This window comes from Bos grunniens, chromosome 3, assembly GCF_055505025.1.
Source record: "Bos grunniens cultivar Pamir isolate PY7600 chromosome 3, Bosgru_T2T1.0, whole genome shotgun sequence".
Classification (NCBI taxonomy): Eukaryota; Metazoa; Chordata; class Mammalia; order Artiodactyla; family Bovidae; genus Bos; species Bos grunniens.
Genome location: NC_141167.1, coordinates 6,788,456 through 6,816,433, shown reverse-complemented (window position 1 = coordinate 6,816,433; position 27,978 = coordinate 6,788,456). Strand labels below are relative to the sequence as shown.

The window sequence follows — 27,978 nt, the reverse complement described above, 5'->3', positions numbered from 1 at the left end:
GTGGACAGCGGCCTGTGCATCCTGAGCCTTGAACGTCCTACCCCACCTGCATTTTCTGAACTTCTCAGGGTCTGAATCTTTAGTCACGTTCAGATATGTTTCCTCAGGTTGTTGCTGCCTCTTTGTAGCATTCGTTGATTTCACTGGGGTTTTTCCTTTTGCCTTTGTGTGTCCTACGTTCCTTGTGCATTAGGTCTGTCTCTACCTTAAGAGTTAAGTGTACAAGTGCTGGGTTTTCTCTTTCCTTCTGGTTGATTTCCTTCCACGCCTCCCAGCCCGTCCTCTCACCTTTCTGTGCGTCTGGAATTCATTTCGCCATGGAAGCCCCGGAGGAAACAGTGCTATGGAGACCAGCCAGCTGCCCCAGCATCTCGGGATAATTCTTGCCCTCCTGTGATGCTCCTTGTGGACATGCTTGCATGTGGACTGATAACGTGGCTGAGGGTCTGTTCCAGGGGAGGTCAGTGATTTAGGGAAGGTGCCCAGGATGGGATTTCCTCCTCCTGTTTCACAGGCTGGCCGGATGCGGGGCTCCTGTAAATCCTGGAGCAGCTCTGTTACTCCTGTCCAGAAGGCCTGGGTGTCGTGCCACAGTGGTACCTTCGATCCCACCGTCCATCATCACCCTTGTTTAAGGAACCTGTTGCGGACGTGGGCTCCTTGGTTACTGTTAGTCACCGCCTCCTAAGTGACCAGCAAGTGGGGAGGAAACCCCACTGCTGGCAAGCCATTGAGGAATCCATCTCTTGGGTCTAGCTGATAAGATTATTCTGTTGAGTCTGCACTGCCTATCTCTGCAGAAGTAATAGCAGGTGAGGGAAGACAATACAGCCTTGAGAAGAAACAAGCCCAAAATGCCCTCGTGGTGCCTGGGCTCCCGGAAGCCAACTGTGGTGCAGGTTACTGGGGTGCACTCTTGGGGTCAGACCCTTTGGAAGGGACCTGAGGTTGGGGATGCAGAGGGTAACCCTTGAGACCCCACAGATGCTCCAGCCCTGGACAGCCCTTTCCCACTTGTCCGGGTTGGGTAGGAGGTGGGGGGCATCCTTTTACGGCAGAGTGGCTGCCCCAGCGGGGCCGTGACCTGGTGGAGGAGGGCCTCTTTCTGGGAGGGGGTTCTAGAAAGCCGGCCACGCACCTGGCAGCCAGAATGGAAAGGGTTCCAGGGCAGATTCCAGCATCCACCGCCACCCTCATCTTCCCTGGTAAACGCAGTGGCCAGCGTAATCGGCTCCAGATGTGGAAGAGCCTTGGAGGAAAGAGGTGGAAATGAGTTCTTCAGCAGCACAAGACTCTGGCTCTCAGTCTCGGTTCCCCTTTTGTCTTGCAGCGTCTTCCTTCTCTGGACAGAAGGCTGCGTCCTGGGGCTGGTGCTCTGACGTCAGGGAGCTGGGGCCGGTGGCAGGTAAGCGATGCGGGCAGGGCGCCTGAGTTTGCCCCCCACCAGGGCCTGTCCCGCGGAGAGGGTGGCGTCACCCTCTGGAGAGGGTGTGCCCGGAGTTCCTGCGAGCCGCTCAGGAGGGAGAAGTTGCTTCCCCGAGACCCTGCAGTACCGTCCATCCCCCCGCACAGGCCTGTCTTCACCTCCTCCTCGTCAGCGCTCCACGTGCCTGCAGGAGGTCAGAGGTCACCGGCATTCCTGGCACGGGCAAGTTCCCGGAACAGCTTCGGGTTTCTGTTTACCTCGGTGACTTCCCTCTGTGTCCACCGATGACACGTTCTCTCTCTGCCCAGAAACCAGCCGGGCAGCTTGTCTGCCTCCCTGACAGCGGGGGGACGGAGCCCAGGTTGGCTGTCCTGTGTGTTTGCACAAAGAAGCTTTATTCTTAAAGCTGAAGAGGTTCCGAGCTTCCCAAACAATGGCCACCAGTGATGAGATGCGATGCCTTTGGCTCTGTGTGGCCCCGGGACAGGTGTGTCCTGGGAAAGGAGTGTGAGGTTGGCAGAAAACGTGAGCAGGAAGCTTTAGCCACTGCTCAGGAGGAAGGAGTTGGCAGAAAGAAGGGAGAGTGAATGGTGGCCGGGTAGAACGTTCTCAGATATTTTCTCCGCTGTTCTTGATCTTTATCCCCATGACCTGCAATAATAGTAGGAAAAACCATCTATTGTACAATCAGCTGGGTCAGATTATCTAGGTAACATGGTGCAGACTTCATGTTTAAAAACAAAGGAGACTTTCCAACTCGGGGTGAAAAGGATCAGATATAATGAAAGGGGGTCATTTGCAGACACAAGTTGAAGAAGGGGGTTGAGATGGAAGAGCCCAGACCCTGCTGCCTTGTAGAGTCAAATGTTAGTTGCTCAGTCATGTCCAACTCTTTGTGACCCCATGGACTGTAGCCCACCAGACTCCTCTGTCCCTGGAATGCTCCATGCAAGAAGACTGGAGTGGGTTCCCATTCCTTTCTCAAGGGGATCTTCCTGACCCAGAGATTGAACCCAGAACTTCTGCATTGCAGGCAGATTCTTTACCATTTGAGCCACCAGGGAAGCCAGGAAATCCTTGCAGGACCCAGTTGAATAATAAAAGCTGTTCCTTAAATCCTTAAATCCTGTATGTCTTCTGTTCCCTGGGAGGCAGCTGATTGGATTTTGTTTCAGCTTTCACCGCCCGCCCCCCCCACACCTTTTATATCATATCTTTTTGTTTTCCAGTATCAGCCTTTGCTATAAAGAAAGAATGTTGCAGGAGGTTTGCAGGTTATGACCCTGGGGCTTTTAATAGTGGGTGAGGAATTCAGGAGTGTTCTGGTCCCCACTGAGGTCTTAGGGACTTAAAATACCTCTGCCCAGGAAGTGGCTGTCAGCAAGCCTTTGCCCTGGAGGTTGCGATCTGTTTGGGTTTGCAGTGAAACCCAGTGAAAGGCATCCACATTCCTCGCATTCTTTTGGACTGGCATTGGCCGGAAAGCTGGGGTTTCTGAACTCAAACAGCAAGCATGTGGCTTGGCTCTTCTCTGGAGATAACCCTGGTAGATACCAGGGATGGTGTGGCTGGGCTCCCTGCCCTGTGGCCCCCCTCCCCAGGTTACCCCCTCTGGGTTTGAATTGAGGACAAAGCTTGGCCGGGGTGGACCCCTCGAGCAAAGCAGGAGGTCAACAGGGAGCTCTACTTAGGACCCTTTTTCAGCTCCAACAGTTTCCTGGGTGTCATTTATGTGGTTTGCTTTTTCTGGGAGTGAGCCAGGGTACCCAGGGCATCAGGACCCCTGGGAAGAGGAAGCAGGGTGGGTGGGCCTTGCCCCCGGGGTCTCCATCCTGTCGTTAAGGGCTCCCAGAGAGGGGCTCACACCTCTCCTGGCCATGGAGATGGCAGACAGCCGTGGGGGCTTTAGGGAGTGGATGTGTGTCTCCCAGCATTTAAAGAGACCACCCACTGGCCATGGCCAGAAGGGGATCCTCACACATTTGGCCAATTTTTGTGGCTTTTTTCCCCCCTACAGAAAACACACAAATGAAGTGTTTTCTCTTTGCTTCTTAATGTTCAAGATCTGATTTGTCCTAAGTTCATTGTGAGGAGGGGCATCAAGGGTTTTTGTGAAAGTGCTAGTCACTCAGTCGTGTCTGACTCTTTGCGACCCCATGGACTGTAGCCCACCAGGCTCCTCTGTCCATGGAATTCCCCAGGCAAGAATACCGGAGTGGGTAGCCATCCCCTTCTCTAGGGGATGTTCCCGACCCAGGGATCCAGCCCAGGTCTCCCGCATTGCCGGATGATTCTTTACTGTCTGAGCCACCAGTGCCTAATTTTGTGATTTGCATGTAGTTCCACCCACGTGGAATTACATACACATTGGGTTTCTCAGGTGGCGATAGTGGTAAAGAACCCGCCTGCCAATGCAGGAGACTTAAGAGACGCTGGTTTGATCCTTAGGTCGAAGATCCCCTAGAGAAGGGCATGGCAACCCACTCTAATATTCTCGCCTGGAGAATCCCATGGATAGCGGAGCCCAACGGGCTACAGTCCGTGGGGTCGCACAGAGTCGGGCACAACTGAAGCGACTTAGTACTTCACTCTCCACTCACGTGGCGTCAGGTTCTTTACCTGTTACTGATCCCCTGTTACCGCCACCAGAAATCATTTATTAAAAGGCCAGTGGATGCTGCTGTTCAAAGGTGATGGAGCAGGTGAGGGAGCAGGAATGATGCCTGATTCCAGTTCCCTTCACTTTAAGACTCGTGTGAAGGACCAGCGTAACCGGCAAATAGCAGAACTTGGGGAGTGTGCCAACCAAAGAGGGGCTCAGCGGGAGACCAGGGTCAAGGCCAGTTCCCATGATCCTGCCAATGGCCATGGAGGCGGGAGCTCCAGCCTCGCTCACCTGTTGTCTGCATGTTCGGTCTCCTGCCGCCCAGGAACACGTCCTGTCCATTTTACAGACAAGAAGCCAGGCTCAGAGAGTGCCCCATTCAAGTTCAGGTTCAGAGGGTTATTAATAAGCTTATTTGTGTGTACCAAGTCATCCTTCCTTACTGGGAGGACACATGAGCTATGGGGCCAGTATCCCCAAGTCCCCCTCTGGCCAGTAGAAATCACTTGTGAATCAAACAGGTTAAAGTTTTTCTCTTAAAACTGTAAATTTACTTAAAAATCAAGGCTGCAGTTAGGAAGTGAGTTGGGTGGTCTCAAAGATCGGTGCTGTCTAGCTGCATGGACCTGTCCACCCTCCCTGTAGGGAGTGCCTTGGCCAAGGTCTCGTCCACGTGGACACTCAGACAGATTCTTGCTCTTCAGGGGTTACTTTTCAGACTGTGTATCGCCAGATTTTCTGATTAGGTGAGCTTGGGTTTTGGGACATGAAATTTGCATAGCATTCAACTAACCATTTGAAAGTATACAGTTCAGTTGGCATTTAGTGCACAGTGTCGTGTGACCAGCACCTCTCTGGTCTCAGAACCTTTCCATCACCTCAGAAGAAGACCCCCGCTCCCCCTCAGGGCCTACTCCTGTTGCCCCCTGCCCTCCTGTCCTGCCACTAAGGGGTTAACTCTTGAGGTTTGAATTGGACGGTTTTCCCGCAGCCAAGGCCAGCATCCTTAACTGCAGACACCCAGGCCTGCAGGCCGCCCCCTGGAGGTGAGGCCTGTCATCACAGGGGATCAGCAGCTGGACCACTGCAGGGACCTGGCCACACATCGCTTGAATGTGAAGCGGTACTCAGCCTCTTTCAGGAAGCTCTGCATGAGTGAGCCTCAGTCACGTCGGGGCTGCCTCATTAAATTAAAAATATTTATTAAAATAAATTTAAATTTTATATTAAATAAAAATTAAAAACCTCATATTGACCGTGAGGTCAGGGGCCACCAGAGTGAAGTCCGGGGAATGCGGGTGGGTGAGAACCCTGAGTGCTTGGGCAGAGACACTAAACGGAAAACAGCCTCTGTGGTCTTACAGGCCTTGTGTTTTAGTTTCATCACCAGCCTGCGTTTTCACTCTTCTTAAAGCAGGCGTGGCATGGGGACCGCTGAGACATTTTTGACATACTTGAGGCCATGGAGATAAAAGGTGAGTGGAAGAAAGACCCCGCAGTTGTTTATTTCCAGAGCCTTCCAGTCTCCTGCTGAAACCTGCGTAGGCTACAAAGCACTTTCCAATCTAATCAGAAACCCCCCGGGTCCCCATCCCTGGCTGGAGTTTTCCCCTTTCGTTCATCTGTTTTTTGAAGTTGACTGGGCCAGCTGCAACTCAGGAAGGACAGAGTGAATGTGTTTCATTCCTGGGTCAGAAAAATGTCTATTTGGAGTCAGAAAAACATCTCTGCCAAAAACTTACAGCTTTAATCTTTTCCAGGCAGAGACAGATTTCAATAATGAGCACAAGCATTTTGCATAAACTAATTTCCTTGAAACTCGGTTTCCTCACCTGTAAAGACGGAGCCCAGGTCAGAAGGTTCTCAGATAAAAAGGAATGGAATAGGCACTCCAGCTTGCTCAAGAGAAACAGCGGGAGGGTTGTTAGAAACATCCAGACGTCAAGCCCCCAGATCAGAGGTCAAGCCCCCAGATCGCAGAGGACCTGGGAACCAGGGTTGGAGAAATGAAACCGCTTTTCAGGAATTGTGTGGCGTGTTCCCCGGCCTCTGTCGCTCAGCCAGCGTGCAGAGGAATGGCCGCCAGCCACGGTCCGGCAGTCTGTGAGCAGGACCTGCCCTGGGGTGCTTTTGCCCTTCTCAGCTCCCTGCTCTTGGAAGTGGGCTGGGGCCCGCTGACCCTTTGGAGCAGGTCGTCAGTTGCTGGGTCTGGAGGCAGATGGTGGATTGGCTGACCTGCAAGTGGGGTCCGTTGCTGGTCCATCAGAGGGAGGGGACAAGGCCATGGGGTGTCCAGGCTGGAGGAGCGCCTGGACCAGGCAGTGAAGCGCCCAGCAGAGTGAGGAGAGGCGAGCTTTCACCCTCCCCCGGGCCTTTATGCAAATGTACCTCCCCTCCCTCCTTCCCTCTTTCTCTCCCTCCCATCCTCCTTGTTTCCTTCCCTTTTGCCTCCCTCCTTCTGAGGTTGCCACCCCACCAGATGGGTAAGCCATTTAACCTCCCAGGGACTCCCTTGGCGTGTGTCTGTATCTAGGGGCCCCCGAGCATCAGTCACTGAACATGTCACTGATGTGGCCCCAGGGCTGCCCTGCCCCAGACACTTCACACAGTTTCTCAAGCCCTTCGCCCTGGCTCCTAGAGGACAGGACACCCCCCACCCCCAATTCCTGGGCAGCCCTGGACTTTGGGTTCCATAAACCTGATTCTTCCCGCTTCATCATTGCCCACCATCAATCCTGTTTACATTTGCTGTTTTTCTGTGTGAACATAGAGCCTCATCTCTGCCTTTGGTTTTTTTTTAAAGTAATTGTGAAAAGCATTGATTGATGCTGTAGGTGTGCTTGGGGTGTCACCGTGGTCTGAGCCTCGGCCCCTTGAACATCATCTTCATCAATAGCAGGCGTGTCCCCATGGGACTTCTAGCAGCCTATTGAGAGGGTCCTTAAGGTCCCAACATGTCAAGCAAAACTTTACAGATATAGCTGGTTTTCTAAAGAGAAAGCCCACAGCCCTTGTCAGATTCCTCTTTCCCACCCCTGAAAATCAGATGCTCTGCGGGTGTTTGACGGGAAGCCAGGGTCCGGGCCACCAGCAGGCTGTCCGTGGGTTGGTGGCTGGAGAGAGGGGGCCCTCCTGAACTGTCAGTCTGCATGGTGCTCAGGTTTGAGGGCCGTGGGAAGAGGAATTTGGGAATGGGCTTTCAGGGGAGGTGGGCTTCTGATGCACGGTGTGTGCAGTCTGGGCCTGTTGTGGATTTGGGCTTCTGATGCACGGTGTGTGCGGTCTGGGCCTGTTGTGGATTTGGGCTTCTGATGCACGGTGTGTGCGGTCTGGGCCTGTTGTGGATTTGGGCTTCTGATGCACGGTGTGTGCGGTCTGGGCCTGTTGTGGATTTGGCCGAGGAGGTTTCAGGGAGGAGACGGTATTGCGCAGTGCTCGAAGAGCTCTTCCATAGGTTCACTGTTGAAATTTTGCAGAGTGCTTTACAGTTTGCAGAGCTCTCGGATTTGTTCTTGACCTTTTGACCTTCTCCCAGAGGTGATGCCAGGCCAGGTAGGGCTCCATGGCCTCCTCTTACCGATGAGGGAGGTGGTGCTTCGGAAGCCCAACCATGATTAATGGGAGCTTAGAGCAGCCTCTGACCCCAACGCCAGTACACAGCTCCCCACAGCAACAAGAGCTGGGATCGGATGGTGGGAGGCTAGGCAGGGTTCTTGAACTGTCCATCAGCGGGACACATCCCAGAGTCCAAGTAAGGCCAGGATGGACACTGCTTCTACCTGGGATCTCTACATTTCCAAAGGACGTAACGTAACTCGAGAACCAGTCATCTGTATTTGTCGGGAGGCAGGTTGGCATGCATCGCTAGGAAATAGTTTGCCCTCCCTGTGTTGCAGGAAAGAGAGTGGAGCCCGAGAGGATGGTCACATCCCAGGTCACGTCTGAGTCCTTGGGACGGCCGCTGGATGTGGGATCTTGGCTTCTTGCGGGAAAGAAATCAAGAGTGAGCCATGGTAAAGAGGAAAAAGGTTTATCCAGGGAGATGCACACTCCATAGACAGAGGGTGGGCCGTCTCAGAAGGTGAGGGGCATCCAAGGTATAGGGTTGTCGGTTATGTGTTGTTGTTGTTGTTCAGTCGCTAAGTTGTGTCCGACTCTTTTCGACCCCCTGGACTGCAGCATTCCAAGCTTCCCTGTCCTTCACCATCTCCCGGAGCTTGCTCAGACTTATGTCCGTTGAGTTGATGATGCCATCCAGCCATCTCATCCTCTGTTGCCCCCTTATACTCCTGTCTTCAGTCTTTCCCAGCATCAGGATCTTTTCCAGAGAGTCAGCTCTTCACTTCAGGTGGCCAAAGTATTGGAGCTTCAGCTTCAGCATCAGTCCATCCAGTGAATATTCAGGGTTGATTTCCTTTAGGATTGATGGGTTTGATCTCCTTGAGAGTCCAAGGAACTCTCAAGGGGTGGTAATTTCGTAGGCTAATGAGTGGGAGGAGTATTATAGCTGTTTGGGGGAAGGGGTGGAGATTTCCAGGAATTGAGCCACCCCACCTTTTTATGATTAAATTTCTTTATTTTTAATTGAAGGATAATTGCTCTACAATATTGTGATGGTTTCTGCCATACAGCAACATGCGTCAGCCATGGGTACGCATATGCCCCCTCCCCCTTGAACCTCCGTCCCACCTCCCTCTCCTTCCCGCCCGTCTGGGTTCTGGAGCACTGGTTTGGGTCCTGGAGCCACACAGCCAGTTTCCACTGGCTATCTGTTTTGCATATGGTAATGTATGCGTTTCCATGTAACTGTCTCTATACATCCCACCCTTTCCTCCCTCCCCAACCCCCCACGTGTCTACAAGTCTGTTCTCTATGTCTGTATCTCCACTGCTGCCTTTCAGATAGGCTCATCACTATTCCTCAACATAGTTCTGAAGTCCTAGCTATGGCAGTCAGAGAAAAAAAAGAAATAAAAAGAATCCACATTGGAAAAGAAGTAAAACTCTCATCTGTTTGCAGATGACTTGATACTATACATAGAAAACCCTAAAGATCCTATCAGAAAATTACTAGCGCTGATCAGTGAATTTGGTAAAGTTACAGGATACAAAATCAAAACACAGAAATCACTTGCTTTCCTATACACTAACAATGAAAAATCAGAAAGAGAAATTCAGGAATCAATCCCATTTACCATTGCAAGGAAAAGAAGAAAATGCCTAGGAATAAACCTACCTAAGGAGACGAAAGAGCTGCATACAGAAAACTATGACTCTGATGAAAGACATCAAAGTCGACTCCCCGACTTTCTGACCTTTTATGCTCGGCCTTGGCGCTCTGGTGACGCCTGTGGGTGGGGGTGTGTGGTTTAGGTTGCTGGTGTGCTACAGCGAGCGTATACTGTGGCTCGAGGTCTAGTGGAGGGCCACTTGTCTGCCGTCTTGGACCTCGTTGGTTCCAATCAGTGTATGTTGTGTCCTTGGACTACGTCATTTTCCTAAACCCTGCCCGCTTCCTGTCTCAGTTGGGATGCTCAGTTTCTGCAGGAAGTCTTCAGGGTACCACTCATGAATGAGCTCCCGTGGACAGGCTCCTGTGTGCTGACTCCCCTCGTGTCCTTTCTGTACCTGCTGGGAGGTCGGCCGGGGGTTCATCTGGAACCACTGCATCGGGTGGGCTCGCTTGCCTCCAGTAGAAAGACCAGGCTGGACAGGAGGTCAGGGGAGATCGGGGTGGTCGCTCCCTGGATCCCCAGTACCTGCCTCCCCATCCCTTCCTTCCTACTGTCATTACTCTGGGGTCTCCCTACACTTGCTGCCCCCTCCCCCTCATCTCACTGTCATTCAGTTCAGTTCAGTTCGGTCGTTCAGTCTTGTCTAACTCTGCGATCCAAAGCAGAGGACAGGCGGCAGGTGGTGGAGGGGGGCATGGCCTCACCCTCCCCATCTCTCCCTGCTCTGTTCCTACTGATGATGCTGCTGCTGCCTTCCTTTCTCTTTTGTTTTTCCTTTTCCTATGCTCTTGGGCACGTTCAGAAAACCTCGTAAGGGCTACCTGCTGCTTCAAGGATATCATACCTGACGTTTCTGGGGTTTGATAAAGGAGAGATCAACCAGAAATCTCTGGCATAGCATCTTTATGAGAAACAAAGTATATTCTCTTTCATTTTTAATGATTTTTAACTGTGATGCAAAAACCTTCCAGAAAAGAAACCAGCAGGCTGGAGGCAGCCGGGACTGTGGGGTGTTCAGAACCGTGGGTCTCACGCTGAGGCGCCACCCAGGGCTGCTGGCCCGGATTTCCGCCTGGCCAGTGTGCCCACAGAGACGCAAGCCCGTCCAGGGATGGCGGTGTTGGTCCAGGTTGCCACGAGCCTCCAGCACCACCTCTTCGTCCCATGGCCCTGCCTGTGGTCTCAGAGGGCCTGAGACCGAAGGGGACGGTGGAGGAGGAAGGTGCCGGGGGAGCGGGCAGGGATAGCAGCAAGTGGTCCACGTGATATCCCCGGGATAGGATGAAGGTTTGGGGCCCACACAGATTCTGTGGACAAGTTGGTTCCCCAAATCTCTTTCATTCCCTCTACTGACCAAACCCGTTCTAAAGGTTTAAATTAGTTGGTAAAGCCTGTAGTCCAGGGCCTGGCCCAGGGTAAAGGGCGTTATCTTCCTAGTTAGGATTCAAATGATTTCTGTTTTCCTAGGGTCAAGGAGGACTCATATCTGAGAAATTGAGTAGGGGGTCCAGACCACAGGCAGTATATTGAGGTGATGCGTGGGAAATTCCCAAAAGAGGAAACAGGAGGGGATGGATGCGGAGGGGAGCCCACCAGAGAGCAGGTGCGTCCAGAGAAGGACCAGGAGGCTGCGGTCTCAGGACCGAGTGGACCAAATCCGGTGTGCCCCCTGCCTCTGCAAATCAGGTTTCCTCGGAGCCCAGCCGCGCACACTCATTGTCTGTGGCTGTGTCTGCCTTTGCAGGGCGGAGCTGAATGGTTCGAGTGGAGACCACGTGGTCCACAGAGCCTGCGGTCTTCCCCGCCTGGCCCTTTCCCCAGGGGCCATCTGGCAGCGTCTGGAGACGCTTCTGTCATCACAGCTGAGGCAGTGGTGGGGGGCTCCTGGCATCCAGTGGGTAGAGGTGGGCGTGCTGCTGGGATGCACTTGGATGGGCCCCATGATGAAAAATGATCCCGCCCCAAATGTCGGTAGGACCAAGGTTGAGAAACACTGCCATCCAGAAGAGCATTTCTGTTTCAACTCTAGAACTGACCGGCTGGGGGAGATGGGTGGTGCCCTCTGCTAGGATAGGGATGCAGGAGAGGGGGCAGTGGTCTCAGACCAGTGGGGGAAGGACCTGGCTGTCTGGCCCTGTGGTGGCCATCCTGAGGGCATGGGCAGGTACTGCAGAGACCAGGCTTCAGACATCAGCAGAGACTAGGCGGTCCCTCCCCACCCTGTCCCCAGGGGTGGCCTGGCAGTGGCCAGCCCCCAAGGAAAATGTGCCTAGTGATGAAGCAGAAGGGCAGGGATGGACATTGGGGACAGTGGGCACTCTAGGGGCCGGCAGAGGAGGAGAAAGCATGGAAGGACGGGGGAGGACCAGCCTTGGAGGTGCGAGAGGAGACCTGCGGGACAGGCCTCGAAGGCTGGCTCAGAGCAGGGATAGCAGTTAGCGTGCAAAAGCCACCCGGGGAGACGCATGTGGGCAAACGCCCTGGGGACCTGGTGCTCCCGTGGCCTTATCAACTCCAATGAGAACAGGGCGTCCAGGCCTTGAGGCGGGAGCGGCTTTGGGGGCAGTGAGGGGGCAGCCAGGGAGGGTGTTTGTGAGCAGAAAGGCGCTGGCACCAGCCAGCCAGCCAGGAGCCCTGGGCTTAGGCCAGCAGCTGGTGCTGTAGGCGAGGGGGCCCGAAGCTGCCTGGGGCTCCGGTCCAAGCCCAGGCCCGGCAGGACGGAGCACAGAGACCTCACGTGGACCAGGGGAGGGGGAAGGATGGGGCGGGGCAGCAGGGCGAAGGTGCTGCTGAGAATCCTCTAGACAGCCGAGTGCGAGCGCTGAGCAGAGAAAGCAGAGGGTGGGAACTACCGAGGCGCTGCCCCTTCTGCCCATGGGTGATTCTTTTCTCCTCTCGATGCTTTTTCTGACCTTCTGTATAAAATAATCACCCTCTGGGAGGCGAAAGGAAAGCTCCTCCCCGACTGCCCTCTGGCTCCAGGTCACAGTCTTCCCCCCACCGGCCAAGCTCTTGCGTCACCCTCAGAACTGGAAGGAAATTAGCCGATTATCAAAAGGCCAGGGGCCTGGCTTCCAAGGCCTCTGGGGCACTCAGTCTCCGCGCAGGAAAGCTGCTGGGTCGGTCGGGTTCTGTTTCATCCCTGCCTGGTGCAGACGGGTAGCAGAAGCTCAGCGGACAAACAGGGTGGTTTCACACCAGGCTTGCTAATGTGTGTGGTTAGTGGCTCAGTTGTGTCCGACCCTCTGCGACCCCATGGACTGTAGCCCGCCAGGCTCCTCTGTCCATGGGGTTCTCCAGGCAAGAATACTGAAGTGGGTTGCCATTTCCTTCTCCAGGGGATCTTTCTGACCCAGGGTTGGAACCCTGGTCTCCTGCATTGCAGGTAGATTCTTTACCATCTGAGTCACTAGGGAAGCCCCTGCTAATGTATGCATTAATTAAAAAGAAAAGAAACGCACCAAGCGGACATTTGGGCTGTCCTGTCAGCTCTGCCCCAGAAGCCCAGCTTGAGGGTCCTGCTCTGGTCTCCAGGAGCCAGGCTGCTGTCAGCCCGGTGGGCAGCGGGGAGGAACAGCTGGTGGTCCTGGAATTGTCTAGAAAAGGGCTTCTCCAGCTCAGCCATCCTTGTGTTGGGCTCACACCAGCCTCGGGTTCATGGGCTCCCCCTTCAGCCACCCAGCTGGGATCCTTGGACCAGAGACCTCGGTTTTCCCAACCGTTCGATGGGGGAATAATGTCTGTGTCATGGGGTGGCTATCACATGTAAATCAGTGAGCACAGAAGCACTGAGAATGATAACGCCTGACACGCACCCAACAAATGCCCTCAGAGCGGCGGGGTCGGGGGGTGACAGGCAAGTTTTTACAGATTGACAGCGATTTGTGGCAACCTTGCATCAAGCCAAGTCTCCTGGCATCTTTTTTCCAGCAACAGGTCCTCACTTTGTGTCTCTGTTATGTTTCGGTGATGCTTGATTTCTAACTTTTTATTACTTTTTAAATTAAATATTTCAAATAATAGCTACTATATTTGTTCTAAGCGTCTGTGATCTATGATCTTTGATATGACCTTGGCAAAAAGACAGTTCAGGGAAGGCTCAGGTGATGGTTAGCGTTTTGTAGCAATAAAAAATCTTTTTAAATTAAGGCATGCACTTTTTTTTTGACAGTACTATCATATACTCACTCGGGTTCGATCCCTGGTTTGGGAACGTCCCCTGGAGAAGGGGATGGCAGTCCACTCCAGTATTCTTGCCTGGAGAATCCAATGGACAAAGGACCCTGGCAGACCACAGTCCATGGGGTCGCAAAGAGTTGCACATGACTGAGCGATTAACACTTTCACTTTCAGCTCTGAGTCTTAGCGGTGTGGTGAAGAGGGATGGGAGAGAGACGGTCGTATCAGAGCTTCATAAACTGTATGGCACAATAGACCGTGGTGTAGTGTAAAACCAACTTAGATGCGCTGGGAAACCAAAAAACTCACATCAGCGGTCCCCAGCCTTTTTCTTACCAGGGACCGGTTTCATGGAAGACGATTTTTCCCTGGATCTGGCATTGGCAGGGTTGGGGGGTGGGTGGTGGATGGTTTGGGGATGATCCAAGGGCTTCGCTGGTGGCTCAGATGGTAAAGCATCTGCCTGCAGTGCAGGAGACCTGGGTTGGGAACGTCCCCTGAAGAATGGAATGGCAACCCACTCCAGTATTCTTGCCCGGAGAATCCCATGGACAGAGGAGCGTGGCAGGCTACGGTCCATGGGATCGCACAGAGTCGCACACGACTGAGCAACTTCATTTCACTTTCAAGCACATTACAGTTCCACCTCAGATCATCAGGCATTCAGTTCAGTTCAGTTCAGTTGCTCAGTCGTGTCCAACTCTTTGTGATCCCATGGACTGCAGCACAGCAGGCCTCCCTGTCCATCACCAACTCCCAGAGTTTACTCAAACTCATGTCTGTTGAGTTGGTGATGCCATCCAACCATCTCATCCTCTGTCATCCCCTTCTCCTCCTGCCTTCAATCTTGCCCAGCACCAGGGTCTTTTCCAATGAGTCAGCTCTACGCATCAGGTGGCCAAAGTATTGGAGCTTCAGCTTCGGCATCAGTCCTTCCAATGAATATTCAGGACTGATCTCCTTTAGGATGGACTGTTGGATATCCTTGCAGTCCAAGGCATTAGAGTCCATCAGGCATTAGAGTCTCACAAGAAGCAAGCCACCTAGATCCCTCACACGCAGTTCACAAGAGGGTTCAAGCTCCTTCGAGAATCTAACGTGGCCACTGATCTGACAGGAGGCGGTAATGCGAGTGATGGAGGACAGTTATAAATGCAGATGAAGCTTTGCTCGCTTGTCTGCCGCTCACCAGCTGTGCAGCCTGGTTCCTAACAGGCCGTGGACCAGAGCGGTACAACTTTGGGGGTGGGGTACCTACTCCTGGAGTTGGTGATGGACAAGGAGGCCTGGCGTGCTGCGGTTCATGGTTCGGACATGACTGAGCGACTAAATTGAACTGAACCCTTATTCATGTGACTTACTGCATCTTTTTTTTTAAGTTTCTCTTTTAAAAAAAATTTTATTTGTTTATTCTGGCTGTGCTGGGTCTGCATTGCTGCGTGTGCTTCTCTCTAGCTGCAGCAGGCGGGGCTACTCTCTAGCTGCGGTGCGTGGTTTTCTCATTGTGGTGGCTTCACGGGCCCTAGGATGCGCGGGCTTCAGTGGTTCCGGTTCCCGGGCCCCAGAACACAGGCTCTAGAGTTGTGGCACACGGGCTTAATTGCCCTGCGGCATGTGCGATCTTCCTGGATCAGGGGTTGAACCCACATCTCCTGCATTGGCAGGCGGACTCTATACCGCTGAGCCAGCAGGGAAGCCCGCCTCTGTTTGTCCTGCCGCTGGCTTTATTGCCAAGGTCTCTCACCGAACCTGCGTGTCTCAGGGGTCTGCCCCTTTCTCAAGGCTGCATAACAAGTGACCATAAGCGCCCTGGCTTAGAACAACAGAAGTGGGTTCTCTCAAGCCTGGAGGCCGCAGGTCTGAGATGAGACGTCTACAGGGCCAGATTTCCTCTGAGGACTCCTCCTCATAGCTCTGGACATTCACTCCCCATCTCCATGCCCAGCAGCTTGAGCTTCATCACTGCAGTCTCTGTCCCATCTTCCCCTCATGTGTCTGTGTCTCCTTATCCCAACGTCCCTCTTCTTACAGGGACACCAGAGATTGGATGTAGGGCCTGCCCTAAACCAGTGTAACCTCATTTTAACTTGATCATGTCCGCAGAGACCCAGCTTCCAAACGTCAAATTCACAGGTACTATGGTTTAGGATTCTAGCGCCCCTTTTTGGGGGGACACCATTCAACTGCCTGTAGTGGGCGTGGTTGGCTGTTTTAACCTGTATCGTGGTTTCTGTTGTAGTTCAGTGTCTTCCTCATTTCTGCGAGCCCTCTACGGCAGGCTGGTCTTGCTCCTCTCTGTGTTCTAATGTAGCAGCTCGCATAGTGCAGGGCAAGGCTCAGTGCCCCTGCCGTCAGTGACTGACACTAGGGAGGATGCCGCTCCTGATAACCTTCCCGTTTTCAGGACAGAAATCTGCACTAGACAGAGGTGAAGAAGGCTGGGAACACGAGACGTCTCGGTTGGAGAGGCAGCCCACTATGCACTGTGAGATGGGAGCAACCCACAAACCCTTGGTTGGTGAAAGGACTACTTACTGAGTGATGCTATCTGCCAAGGAGGCTGAAGGTGCTTGCTGACACCGAGCTCTTGGCCTGGCTGGAGATGCAGGCAGTTAAAAGAGCTATCGCGTGAAGTGATCAGTCCTATCGTAGGGGAGCGTGGGGCGCAGGGGCTGGTGACCACAGACGTGGTGTTGACTCAGAACGCAGCCTGCTGGCTTATGGACTTTGGACACCCCTCGGACTTCTGGCGGCTCCCGTCTGCTCTAGCCAGGAGCCAGCCTGCCTCCTCCCACTCCCCTGGCCTGCTGCCCCTACCCTGTCCCTTGTTCCTCGATGTCCAGGGTCTGAGTGTCCCCAGAAAGTCACATCTACCAAAAGCTCAGAGTATGACTTTATCTAGAAGTAGGGTCTTTGCAGATGTAATTGACTTGAAGTCTGTGTGTATGCTCAATCGCTCAGTCACGTCTGATTCTTTGCAATCCCAGGGACTGTAGCCCATCAGGCTCCTCTGCCCGTGGGAGTCTCGACAAGAATACTGGAGTGGGTTGCCATGCCCTTCTCCAGGGGATCTTCCCAACCCAAGGGTCAAACCTGAATCTTCCATGGCAGCTGCACTGATAGGCAGATGCTTGGCCACTGAGCCACCAGGGGTAGGCCCTAATCCCGTGACTGGTGTCCTCAGAAGACAGCCGTGTGGACACACAGGAAAGAGGGCCACGGGACGATAGAGGCAGATTGCAGGGGCATCTACGAGCCGAGGAAAGACCAGGCTTGCCCATGAAGCCACAAGCCAAGAGGGAGCCTAGAACACGCTCATCCCAGAGCCTCTGGGAGCATGCCCACAGAGACCCTGATTTCAGACCTTCAGCGTCCAGGACTGGGGGAGGATGGTTTCTTGGTTTTAAGCCGCCCAGTTTGTGGTTATTTTTTACACCAGCCCTGGGAACCCGCGCATCTGGGCCTCGCTGACCCCAGGACACCTGGGTGAGGTTTTGGCTCAAGGTTTCTGCAAAGATTTCCTTTGAAGAATGTGTCCTGCTTCTAAAAATAAAACCTTGCCTGCCCCTGGGGCCCTCCTGTTACAGGGAGTTCTCCCCAGTGCTTGGCCTTGTGTTTCTGTGATCCGCTTCACTTCAGACTCAGGCCCAGAGACATTTGGTTGCATCTGTTCTGCAGGCAGCAATAGCCACACCGGGAGTCGGGGTTGAAGGCTACGCGAAGGTGCTGGAATTCCTGGGGCCGCTTCAGTCTGCTCCTTAATGGGCCGTCTCTCTGGCCTTTGTTACTTACCTGTTAAAATGCACCTTGATCCTTTCAAGGTCAAAATGCTCTTTTGGGCACAGTGGCCGGTGGATTCGCAGACCTGCTATCACCTGCCCTGCGGGCTTGTGCCTCGCGTGGAAGGAGTCACTTGAGGGTCCTGTGTGCAGCTTGTGTGCACCTGCAGAACTCGCCTCCAGGACTTAGTGCCGTGAGTGTGTACACTCAGGACCTTGTGAGTAACACCCAGAAACTGCCGCTGCCCCTGGGTGCTTTTATGATGGAGTTGGGGTTAGGGTCAGTGACAGCAGAGGTCCAGGGAGGATTTGTTAAAGGGTAGGTGGGTTTGGTCAGGCTTAAAAGAGTCAGAGAGCATCTTCCAGGTAAGGTGAGCGGCGCGCCTGGCTGAGCGTGCAGAGTTTGGGGAGGGGGCCTGTTAGCTGGTCGTTAGGACCTGCAGCTCGGGGTTTGGGGTTGAGGGGCATGAAGCCAGTGGTATCTCGGGGATTGAGCAAGTGGGCTTTCTTCTGAGTAGTAAGGCCGTACAGATATTGAGGGATCTGGAGGACCTTGGAGAAGGCTAGGTCCTGAATAGGGAGAGAGAGCTTGGTTGGGGCTTGAGGAGGCCAGGATGTGGGGTTGGTGGGGGTGACCTTGGACTGCCATTCACAGCGAAGGCTGAGCGATCGGGGTCTGGGTTCTAAAGGAAGGACTGTTGTAGACTCTTTGACTGAGAGGTGAGTCTGGGCTGCACAGAGACCCTCTGCCCTGCGTGTGCGTTGGGAGTGCGTGAGCTTTGAAAATGTGCTGCTGAATCTCCGGGTGGGACCGTGTTAGTCCAGCGCCTCCCCAGGTGGTTGTCATTGACATCCAGGGTGGGAAAACTGTCAGGGGGAGCCCCTTGGGGCCCAGGGGTGCCAGGCGTGGCCATGGGGTGGAGGTTGAGACTGAAATGCAAGGGCAGGAGCCAGAGAGGAGAGGCGGAAACACACGACCCGGCAGCTCGGTTTTAAAGGTAAAGGAAGAGGATAAATAACGTTAATAACAGTAGCCCTCAGCAGGGACGGTGGTTCTCAGAGGGGTGATATCGGGGGACACGTGGTGGTGCCTGGAGTTGGGTTGTCTAGGGGAGATGCTCCCGGCTTCTGGGGGTGGGGGCCCAAGGATGCTGCCAGAAGTCCCGCAGGGCACCCCACCCCCGCCAGGCCCCACCCAACCACACACACACAGAGTGGTCCCATCCAAAGTGTTTCTAGCATCAAGAGCAGGAAGCCCTGACTTGGGGACAGAGCGCCTGCTGGGTCTTACTAAGCGCTCAGCATGAACCAGCCGACTTTATCCACACACTTGGAAGAGGCAGAGAGCGCGTCACCCCATATTATAGATGGAGAGGGGGAGGCGCCAAGCAGTTGAATTCTGCTCGCCAGAGGGCTTCCCTGCCCGGAGCCAGGTGACACAGCGGAGTAAAGAGAGCTCATCAAGGTGAGAATGTAGTGGCTTTGGTTTCGAGTACATGCCAGTGCCTCTGAGTGCAAACGCAGAGAATTCCTGAGCGGGTTTGAGCCCCTGGCACGTCGCTGTCTGGGGACATCCATGCTGGGCCAGCTGGCCTTCATCTCCAGGCACGGTGATGACTAGGAATGGCCCTCATTGAGCATCTACTATGTGCTCACATGTCAAGCCAGATTTTACTATCTTTCTGCTGAAGGTGATACAAATAGAGGCTCAGAGAGCTTAAGCAACGTATCCAAGAGCACACAGCTAGAGCTGCTGGTCACATTCCAGCCTGACTCCAAAGCCTCGTGTTCCCTTCTTTGTATGGTGGCATCACCTTAGTTTAGTCCCGGCTGCAGGCCAGGAGGAGGAGGAAGATGGTGATAAAAGGATCAGGTGAGGAAACCACATGCTAAACGAGCGAGCAGAGCCTCGGAACAGAGCTGGGCTGGAGGCAGGGTGCTGAGCGTGCAGACTGCAGTGTCTTTACCTTTGTGAGGCCGCCGGAAACGACCTCCTTATCTCCCAGGCTACAGAGAGGGTTGGCCCGCGGGAGAAAATGAGCTTTTGTCTGGAAACAGATGTTTCCAGAACAGCTTTTTCCCTGCCCTGGTCTTTTCCAGAATGATTGCATCTTGAGGAATCAGTGAAGCTGTGGTTCGGTTTGTGCCAGGAGACACAAGTATAAGTTCACTGCTCAGTCGTGCCTGACTCTTTGCAACCGCATGGACTGCAGCCCACCAGGCTCCTGTGTCCATGAGATTTTTCAGGCAAGGATACTGGAATGGCTTGCCATTTCCTTCTCTGGGGATCTTCTAAACCCAGATCAAACCCGGGTCTCCTGTGCTGCAGGCAGATTCTTTACCAACTGAGCTACAAGGGGAGCCAGGAGACACAGCACTCCCCTAAATGCTGGTCCTCCGGGCTGTCTGGCCTCCAGACGGCTGCTGTTCCCACGGGCCTGTCATTCTCGCCGGCCTTTCTTCTTCTCGACAGCGGGTCCCTCGCACCTTTGTTGTATTTTGAGCTGTGCCGTCTTGCCCGTTCTGTCTCTGTGTCTCTGGGGGATCCCAGGGCCCCCTGAAGACTAATTGCTTGCCCTCAGCTGCTTTCCCACTCGGCTTCCACCAGCTGCAGGAAATTTCTAGCCAAGGTTTTGCTTCTGTGCTGTGACTACATAAGGTGTCTTTTGTGTTGCTAAGGATTTGCTCATTTTGTGCGTGTCCTGCTGCAGACGGGCTGGACTCCCCCACGGGGAGCCTGACATCATGGAGATGGAGCCCTCTGGCAGGGAGGGTCTCCCCGTAGCTTAGGGGACACCGATCTACTTTGTCCTCCACCCGACCCCTATTTTCTGGTGGTTCCGTTGTGTTCTCAGTGAATGGAAAAGTTCAGAGAGCTCCAGAATCGTGGTGAAACTTGCTTGTTTTCCAACCCCCACGTACTTGGTTGCTGCAAAGAAATGCCTCTGCAGGGCCCATGAGGTGGCAAGGTTTTCTGCAGAAGCACTCTGGGTCCGTGGGTGCCATTCTCTGCCGACGTCCAACTCTGACTTCGGAAATGTGGGTCACCCCACATTCAGCACTTCAGTCGATGGCCTGGGAGTTTGGGATCTTAGGAAAGAACGTTCCAGAAATGTGGAGGTAAGACCACACTTTGCAGAGGCCAGGCGTGTGTTCTGGGACTGGACACTCATTTGCTTCTTGAGTTCCGGTTGTGTCAGCTGGGACAAAGAGGGGGCTGGAAAAGAGGAATTCCTGGGAGGTGGGAGGCCACGCCGGCTGAGGAGCACGAGGGGCTGAGACGGCGGATCTGTGTCCACACCCCCAGGAGGCTGTGTGACCTTCCTGGGGCCCCCAGAGCACACTGCCGAGGACTGGGCTCAGCACAGCAGAGCTTCCATCTCTCGTGGCTCCGGAGGCCTGAGACTCAGGCTGCGGTGGCGGCAGGGCTAGCTCCTTCTGAGGCCCAAGGGAGAAGCATCCTGGGCCCCTCTCCTGGGCTTCTGGATGGCCACCTCCTCCCTGTGTCTCCACGTCACCTTCCCTCTGTGCCCAGCTTCCCCGTTTTGTAAGGATGCTTGTCATATTGCATGGGGGCCCGCCCTCATCGCTTTATCTGAACTTGGTCATCTGCAAAGACCTTGTTTCCAGATAAGTTTATGTTGGCAGGTAGCGGAGGTTGGGACTTCAGCATCGTCGGCAGGGGACACAGTTCAGTTCATAATATGAGGGTAGGAGAAAGGCGTGAACATGTGTGACTGCTCAGGACTGCTCTTCCCGGCCTGGTGGTTTTTAGGTTTTAGCTAAGAGATGCTTGCTCAAGTGCCTGACCTCAACCCCGTGGCTGGGCCTTAAATAGCTCAAGGTAATGGAAGTAAGGTGCAGTGATATTAAACCCTCACTACACACAACCCACGGTTGTAATAGCAATGGAGGTAGGATTTATGAAGTGATCAGTAATTTATAAAGAAAGTATATGTCCTCATTTAATAAAGCCTCTATAAACCAGTGGAGAAGGCAATGGCACCCCACTCCAGTACTCTTGCCTGGAAAATCCCATGGACGGAGGAGCCTGATAGGCTGCAGTCCATGGGGTCGCTAAGGATGCATTGAAGAAGGAAATGGCAACCCACTCCAGTGTTCTTGCCTGGAGAATCCCAGGGACCGGGGAGCCTGGTGGGCTGCCATCTATGGGGTCGCACAGAGTCCAACACGACTGAAGTGACTTAGCAGTAGCAGCAGCAGCTATAAACCAGCTGGGCTTCCTTGGGCTTCCCTGGTGGCTCAGATGGTAAAAAATCTGCCTGCAGTGCGGGAAACCTGGGTTTGATCCCTGGGTCGGGAAGATCCCCTGTAGAAGAAAATGGCAACCCACTCCAGTGTTCTTACCTGGAGAACCCCATGGATGGAGGAGTCTGGTGGGCTACAGTCCATGGGGTGAGAAACAGCCAGACACGACTGAGCAACTGCACACACACACACACATATACACACTCACACACACACACTGTTCTGGCACTCGTTTTTAAATAAACAGACCCACCATATTTCTGGAGGAAAAGATAAAATAGTAAAAAGGTGTCAGTTCTCACCAGTGCCATGCCAGCAAAAACCAAAACCCAGTGGGGTTAATTTTTTTGAAGGAATGAAAAGGTGGGAAAGACATATTACTAAATTATTCTGCAGTTCATTTGGAAGAAAACAAAAATAGGTAAAAATAACTGATAGGAGGCTTTGAAATAGAACGAGTCGTGGAGGCTAGTCCTCCCAGATGGCCAACTGTGGTAGAACTCCCGGAGTTACATAAGGACTGGTGTTGTGATAAAAATAGGCAGACTCACGACGCAGAATCAGGCAGATTCAAACCCTGGTATCTATACACACTTAAAAAGCACCAAGTGACATCACGGAGGGGACAGATTGTGCAGGGACTGATGAACGAGTAATTGCCTAGCTGTTTGCTAATTAATTTGGCGAAGTTCTTCTCTGAGCAGCCAAATAAATTCTTTGTACATTAATGTCAGTCCACACGCCATTTTTTTTTAAATAGGGGAAAATAGATGTGAATGTTTATCAAGTTTTTCAATGGAGGAGGCTTTTCTGTGCTTCAGTGTGAAATCACAAAGGAAAGATTGATGGGGTTAGATAATTGAGACTTCATTCAGCTAGCAAATGGATTCCTGTGTGCGAGCAACAGCAGGGGGGATATTTGTAACTGATAGGACATTTCCTGGAGAAGGAACTGGCGATGCACTCCAGTATTCTTGCCTGGGAAATCCCATGGACAGAGGAGCCTGCAGGGCTACTGTCCCTGGGGTCACAAAGATTCCTATGCAACTGGGCGACAACAAATGAAATTTTACAGTCTAATCAAGCAAAGGATGCATAATGATAGTCGTGAAGCAGCAAACAAGATGTAATGAACTTGAAAATTTTCTGACTGATGGTTTCGAAGGAATGTGGAGTTAAACTTGGTATTTCATTGCCCAGTTGTCAGATAAGCGAAGCTTTTCTTGAACTTCCGTCACAAGGGAGGGAAGGAATGTCTGCTGCTGTTGGGAGGGTGACTACAGCTTTCCAGGAAAAGCGTTTGGCAACGCTTCGTACTCTACTAGAAATTCATCTTAAGAAAATGATCCAAAGTTTGGAGATTAGGGATAAAGACGGTCACCACCCTGCCATGCATAGCCGCAGAAAGCGGGGAGCCTGCGGGCAACCGCAGGTCAGGGTGTTCCCTGCTCCACAGACCTGGAAACAAGCCTGGCGAGTCCTTTGTGCCCAGGGACACTGTGCAGCCCAAGCTCCTTTGTGCAGTATCTTTGGTGATGACTCTCCGTGGGGAATGAGTGGTTCCAATACCTGTGGGGACTCCACCACCCACCACCAGTCCCCAGACTCGGGCTGGGGGTCCAGTGCAGCTCAACTCTCTGCCTGGAGATGAGCTCAGGTCCCCCACGTAGAGGGCTTGGTCCCACAAGACGGCTGCCACCGCCCCACTGCAGATGCCCATCACAGGTCCAGGTTGTCACGTGTGCTTCTGACCAGCTGGCTGCAGATTTCAGTTTCCCATGATCCCCTCCTTGGGTCTGATTAATTTGCTAGAGAGGCTCAGGGAACTCAAACATTTTACTAACAGGGTAAATAGGATGTAATTCAGGAACATCCAGACAGAAGAGCTGCCTAAAGCAAGGTATGGAAAAGGGGGCAGGGCTTCCACTTCCTCTCCTAGCACCCCCTCTCCTCCCCACATCTCCATGTGGTCACCAGCCCTGAAGCCTCCAGAACTCCAGCCTTGGGTTTTTACAGAGAGCTTATGGAGAAAAGGAAAGTGTTAGTCGCTCAGTCATGTCCGACTCTTTGTGACCCCAGGGACTGTAGCCCACCAGAATCCTCTGTCCATGGGATTCTCCAGGCAAGAATACTAGAGTGGGCTGCCATTCCCCTCTCCAGGGGATCTTCCCGACTCAGGGATCAAACCTGCATCTCCTGCATTGGCAGGCAGATTCCTTCCCGCTGAGTCACCAGGGAAGCCCATAAAATAAATCACATTATCACAAATCAGATAGCCTGTGTTTCCTAGTTAGTAGAATCATGAGGCCAGAAGGAATAGGAATTCATGGAGCTAGAATTGGGAAGGCTGGCTTTAGATCCACGGGGATTAATGGATGCATCATTCTAGATGCTCAGTCAAGTGTTTGAAAGTGTAATCAGCTTGGCAGATGGCATACTGTTATACATACTTAGAAAACGGTCTTGCAAGGCTGGAAATGACCTGCTGGAATCATGGTGTTTGGGAAGGAGGATGGAAATTTATTTTGTAAAATGTGTGTGTATGTTTTAATTACAAAAAGTAGAAAATTTAGAGAAAAATAAAGAACTAAATGATCCATACGCTTGCCACATGGACATAATCACCGTCGGCGTTCAGTGTGAAATTGACTCTTCTTTTTCTAGCAAATACACATTTCTAAGAACACATTATTGTAATATTTGTGGGTTTCATTTTTCTCAAGAGTTCTGTTGTGTGGATTTTCCATTCTTTTGAGTATTAGAACATTAATTTTAACAGCTGCATAAACCCAGGCTGGAGTTAGAACACCCTCAGGCCACATGTTAAATAATTGTTCCCATACCTGCCAAAGGAGAAGGGGGTGGCAGAGGATGAGATGGTTGGATGGCACCACCGACTCCGGGAGTTGGTGATGGGCAGGAAGGCCTGGCGCGCTGCAGTCCACGGGGTCGCAGGGGCTCGGACACGCTGAGCGAGCGGCTGAACACAGCAGCACTCCTGTCTCACTCAAACAGTGCTGTGTGGAGGTCGCTGGGCCGGCAGCTTTGCTCTCCTCAGGACAGAGAGGCTGAGGGGCAGTGGAACGGGAGCAGGAATAAGAGTCCTGTCCTCTCTCCTTCCCTTAACAAATACTGATGAAGTGTCGAGATTGGTGCTTGGTTTATTGCCCAGGATATCTCAACTAGCCATGGACACGGTAGGTTTTCTGTAAAAAAATTCATTTATTCCTTGAGTTTCATCTGTTGCTTACTATGCCAGATGCTGGGTCTTTGATAAACGGGTGGATGAAACTGACACAGTTCCCTTTGATGCTGGGGAGGGCCTGGCTGAGGGGCAGCAGTAAGTTTCTTGTCCTCAGGAGTCCGTCCTCGAGCAGCGCTGTCTTCCCAGGCTCAGGGGCAGGCTCTCTGGGGTTAATGCCGGCCACACACTGCATTTGCTGGTTGTTTTCAGCGGTGCCTCGTAGTGGGTGTGGCTCTGTTCTCTGCCTGCGCATGACCGTCCTCCCATCCCCATCCCTTTGGTTTCTTCAGTCCTCCCCTGTCTTCACTTGAACTTGAACCTCAGATGTGGCACGTGTCTGTCATTAATGAGAATCATCCATAGATTCAGGAGTAGCATGTAGCCTTAGATGATGCCTTCCCAGGCAAGCAAGCTTGTCTGAATTTGGTATTTTCATGAGTCTCAGAAATGAACCCCAGGGAAAACCTCTTTCAATCAAAACCAAACAAGCCTCAGTTTCCTCATCTGTAAAATGAGTGCCACCAGCTACTCTTGTGTCTCCCAAAGTGGTAGCTAAGATGAACTTTTAAAAAATGTTTTAAGTTAATATATACTAGAAAAGATTTATCAGTCGAAGGAAGAGTTTTTTTGTTTTTTTTTTTTTAAGGAAAAAAAAACTAGAAACTTCCTTTTTAAAGCTATAGAAAGCTGCCTTTAAAATAACTTTTTTGAATGAGCTTACGTTGTTAGAAAGTAGGTTGGTTTAAAGAGAAGTGTTAAATAATTTGATTTTTTTTTTTTAAAGGAAAACAGTAAATCAGAGACTAATGCTTGGAAACCACAAGTCCTCCCAGTGCTGTTGTTTTGCAGTTTGATTGACTGTGTCAGATGAGAGTCAAGAATCTGAGTCTCCCTCCTTCCAGCCCATCAAGTGAATGGGCCTCTCTTCTCATCTCTGTTATAACATCTTCAGAGATAATCATGCCTTTTCTTTCTTGTCACTGGCTGGGGACCAGAGTGGGGAAGTTTTTTTAGTGTGGGCTGATCACAAGATTTTATTTCCCAGCCTGTCTGCCGCAGCTCTTCCCGTGTGACTCAGTGGGGGCAACCCCACCCCACCAGACTGGCTAAACCCCATGCCTGGGGAGCACTCGACATGCACAGGTCGGGCCATCTTTGAACTCCCTGCTGTCATCAGCAGTGGGGTGATGGCGCAGGAGGGCGGGCAGGTAGAGGGTGTCCGTGTGGCACACACAGTGTGCTGGGCAATCCAAGGCATGTAGGCTTCTCGTCCCGTGCAGGCTCAGAAGGCGTGGGGCAGACCTCAGCCCTCCCCTCCCCTCGGTGTCAGTTTCATGCACGTTGTCGCGCCAGCTAAGTGAGGAGCAGTCAAGGGAAGAGACTGCATCTCCATCTGCTTGTGTCTTTGCTGGTCCCCCGATGCACCGTGATGCTGAACGAATGTTTGAATGAAGCATTTGTTTGTTCAGCAGATGGACCAAACCCCAGCTGGGGCCAGGCCCATGTGCTTGGTGCTGGACGATTACAGAGGAGCCAGGTATTCAGTTGGCTTCTGAGGACATGTGGGTAGCTGTCTGGAAACTATGAAATCGTGTGCAGGATTACAGCTCTGATGCCCAGAGTGAAAGCAGTAAGTGCCCAGACAAGATGATGGATAAAGCCCAAGAGAGCTCAGAGAAAAGGTGGAATTCTGTCTTCAAAAGCACCATATGACGAGGGTCCTCTCAGATGGGTAGGTTTTAACAGAGCAGAAATTGGGAGCCCTCTTGGGTCTTTTAAGTCCATGGGGTGGAAAGAGAGATGGAAGCTTGAGATTTCAAGGTGGTCAAGGGACGTTTAGAGCCAAGTGGGAGAATCGGTCACTGCTTGGTGAGCTCAGGGCAGACAAAGGCAAGTGTGATACGGACATGGAGGGTAGCTTAGTGTATAGAGGGTCTGGAAAGACAAGCCAGGTGTCAATTGTCTTTTACAGACTGTAGGAGCCCCTGAAGGGATTGAGATTGTTGTTTTGACTCAAGGAAATGGTGGGATTGGTCCAGCCCGCCCCAAGGAAAAATTCCACAGCTGGGCATCCTGGAGGCAGGAGGCCACGGAGTGAGAAGCTCAGGCCACACAGAGGCAGTGGAGGGCTCTTGGCCCCACCCTGACCATTGCCCACGACCCCGCAATTCTCCAGACTCAGATTTTATTTTGTCACTGGCCAATGAAAACACTGGGGCTTCCCCCATAGCTCAGTGGTAAAGAATCCGCCTGCCAATGCAGGAGGCACAGGCTTGATCCCTGGGCCAGGAGGATCCCCTGGAGGAGGAAATGGCAACCCACTCCAGTATTCTTGCTTGGAAAATCCCAGGGACGGAGGAGCCTGGTGGGCTACAGTCCCTGGGGTCACAAAGAGTCGGACACGACTGAGCACTAGGTGAAACGCTGGGTCCTTAGGCTGGGTCCTTCCAGCCATCACACTTGGCACCATAAAAGCAGCAGTTGAGAAGTGGTGCCCACAATGGCAGGGTCCCTCCTGTGCACCACGTAGAGACCATGGGGGGTTGAACTTGATCACCAGCTTTGGGTGAACAGAGTTAGGCCTTGAACATGGACACATTGCCAGCCCTGTGTACACAGAGCCTGTTCCAAGAAGCAGGTGCAGCTCTCAGCAGCTGTTCACCCAGGAGATGTGGTCCCCTGCTCAGGAGGTGCCCAGGGGCCAGAACGATGATTCTGCCCACGAACCTCATTACTCCGCACAGAAAGCCGGCTGTGGGGTGCTCTGATACCTCCCAATACTTATCTTCTATGTTAAGGTCCTCGTTGAACCAAAGCAAAATACATCGCAGACAGACACTGGAAAAAGCAGCTGGGTTCCCCATGGTCCCGATTCTCTGATGGGACCATGGGCTTTACCCCGAAAGGAGGCGGCCCTTCTCCAGGCCACACCAGAGGGCAGCATCATGGTCCTTCATCTCTGCTCCAGGTGGACCCAGGACACAGAAAGGTTCTGAAGGTGGCGGGAAGGCTCAGATTTCCCTGTGCAGGACGGAGCTCTCCTAACTGGAGCCCATGCGTTCCCAGCCAAGAGAGCAGAACCTGGAAAGAGGCACGAGTCACGCGCTGCCTTTTCACTTGGGCCAGTTGCCCAGACCGGTCAAGGTCAGGGTCAGGAGGTCAGGAGGCAGAGGAAGATAGGGTGCTGTTTAGGCTGGGGGATGCGTCTCCCTCTCTGGCTGTTGGCGTTGGAGGGAAGAGGGT

At 52.7% G+C, this 27,978-nt stretch overlaps 1 protein-coding gene across 4 annotated transcripts in view; it reads left to right on the top strand.

Annotated features, from left to right (window-relative positions):
- The window catches only part of SH3BP4 (SH3 domain binding protein 4), a 98,399-nt gene that overhangs the window by 40,377 nt on the left and 30,044 nt on the right, over positions 1–27,978 (top strand). For 3 of the 4 annotated variants that reach the window (XM_086376864.1, XM_086376873.1, XM_086376881.1), the window contains exon 2: positions 1,331–1,405. The gene's annotated coding sequence lies outside the window, so the exon portion shown is untranslated. Of the gene's footprint in view, positions 1–1,330; positions 1,406–5,448; positions 5,507–27,978 lie in introns of all 4 variants that reach the window. The other variant, XM_086376892.1, reaches the window with a different exon arrangement.